A 2,593-nucleotide genomic window follows, 5' to 3' on the forward strand; every position below is an offset into this window, starting at 1 on the left:
CATCCTGAGACCATCCATGTGTGGGGTTGCTTTTCAACCAAGGGAGTGGGCTCTCTCATAATTCTGCCCACACACACTGCCATGAATAAAGAATGGTATCAAAACGTCCTGAAAGAGCGACTTCTTCTAACGATCCATGAGCAATTTGGTGATCCGTGCATTTTCCAGCATGATGGAGCACAATGTCACAAAGCAAGAGTGATAAAGAAGTGGCTCGAAGATCATTACATTGAAAATTTTGGATCCGTGGCCAGGCAACTCCCCGGATCTCAATCCCATAGAGAACCTGTGGTCAGTCCTCAAAAGGCGAGTGGACACTTTCTGAAACACGTCGATTTTTACAAAGCTCATCGGTCTGAGAAGCGTTAAACGTGCATATATGTATAAAATGACTATTATTGTAAAATAATGTTCTAATCTGTATAGCTTCATTTATAGTTCCCTTTCATGGGAACTTCGAACTGCGTCCTCTAGGGGTCGCTATGGGGAACGATGCAGTTATTTGACACTGTGGTCCACAAACATTCAGAAAAGACTCACTCATCATCAGCAGAAGTATCAGTGCCAGGGTCATCATGTCAGTCCAAGAGGACAGAAATTTTGAAGTAGATATGTGCTGCTAAGAAGTCGTAACCTCTCAAATAAAAAAAAGGAAATTAAAATAGCATTTACCTAACGACTATAGGCTATATTTCCGTTATTTAACGGAACGCAACCCGGACAGCACACGTACGTCTGGCCGACGTCGGCCCAAGAGTGGAACGTCGGCCTCATTATCTAAAACATCTAATAAGCGTCGGCCGATATAATTCGGTCAGTGCTCTGTTTCTCAGCTCATCAAGCGTCGGCTCTGAGTCGGCTCACGACCGGAGGCCGATGCCGCGCTTTTCTGTTTGCTGGAGCAGTTATTCGTCTCTTATATAGCAACCTACAGAGAGAAGAGACTTATCCCGCGACATCTGGGGCTTTCAGGTAAGATTTCACTTGAGCTAAATTAGAAAAAAATACAATTTTGTTAATTCTGTGACACTTCAAAGGTAACGTTACTAGTAGGCACTCGGTGTGCTACAGCAGGTGAAGAGACTGGGGCTCATTTCCAACTAACGTTAACTTGTTTAGCTAACGGTCACGGTAACTTGGCGATTTTTAATATTGCTATTAGCGCCTTAATGTATTTCCAGCCATTTCTCGGAGGGAAAATGTTATTAAAGCGAAGTCCTAACTGCTTTTTCTCCGTGTTTTTCACTGTTGTAGGTTAACGTTACCAGAAAGAATCCGTTTTTACGGTGAGCTATTGTTTCTGTTGCTTTTCAACTACAAAACTGAGTTTAAGAGCAGAGTTGCCATGGAAACGTCTCTCGCTGCTGTTTTCACTGCGTTCAGGTAAGTTTAGTCCCTAAAATCACACAAATATTACATACAAACGTTCCTGACACGTTTCTTACTTGTAATTGACATCTTTCTATTGAATATTTATTTTATAGAAATGGTTTAGCCTCTTCGAAAAAGTCCGTTAGCATCTCAACCGTTTTCAGACGAGGTAAGGTTAGGCTAACTCTGTAGATTGAGCTCTTGTTTATGAAACTTTGGGCTTTTAATCAAATCTTCATGTGTATATGAGATGTTTTGATAGATCTGTAAAGGTTTTGCTGGCGATTTGTCAATGGGTTATTGGAAATAGGATAATGTTTAATTAACCTAAACATATACACTGTACTGTGAACCGATGACGTCACTTACATGGAGAGTGTAATCGGCTGAAAACAAGTTCAAACTCGTTTTGATCTTTCATGAGACTTTGCAGAGATGCCTGTATGGCACGAAGCACAGGGCCTCTCGCTGCCGGCTTTAAGCGACAAGAGGCTGCAAGTCGAGCCTCCGAGATGACTGAACTTTTGGCAAAGTTCAACACGGCTTATCATATTGCAAAAAGCGAGATGCCCTTCACAAAGTTTAGGTCAGAGATAATTCTTCAAAAGAAAAACGGCCCAACGTATGTGTGCTGTCTGGGAACTTTGTTTCCGTTTTTAATCACAGTTTGAGGCACTTGTAGCATTCCGCGCACTTTCACCAGATGTAACGGAGAAGTTTATGGTTCTATCATTTTCAGTTACCTGAAAGAGACCTAGAACTTTTACGTAACATGCATGGATTTGCACTTGACTAGCCTGACGTGTTTACTGTTTGTTTTAAAACGTTTGTGAAAACAAAATCTCCAGACTGGACAAATAGGCTAAATCTAAAATCTTCAATTAATTGTTGCGTTAATTCCATAAGATGGCGCTGAAGGACTTTTAGTTCCCTTTCCATTCAATTTTTTTTTTTCTAGTCCTTTTCTCTGTAATTAAAATAAGTTTTGACCCTGTTGTCACAGCCACAAGACCACACTTTACCTAGATATATAGGGGAAAGATAGGGCAGAAATTTTCGCCATGCAAATACTTTGAATATAATAAGATTGAGAAACGTTAATCAATAGCCATTTGAGTGTGTACCATTTCCTATTGTTTCAATAATTCATGCATGTAGCCAATTTCTTCCCTTACGAAAATGAATCATGGTTTTATTGTAGTAAACGTGTGGGGGGGGGGGG

This window comes from Sinocyclocheilus anshuiensis, unplaced genomic scaffold (genome assembly GCF_001515605.1).
Source record: "Sinocyclocheilus anshuiensis isolate Anshui unplaced genomic scaffold, SAMN03320099.WGS_v1.1 scaffold628, whole genome shotgun sequence".
NCBI lineage: Eukaryota > Metazoa > Chordata > Actinopteri > Cypriniformes > Cyprinidae > Sinocyclocheilus > Sinocyclocheilus anshuiensis.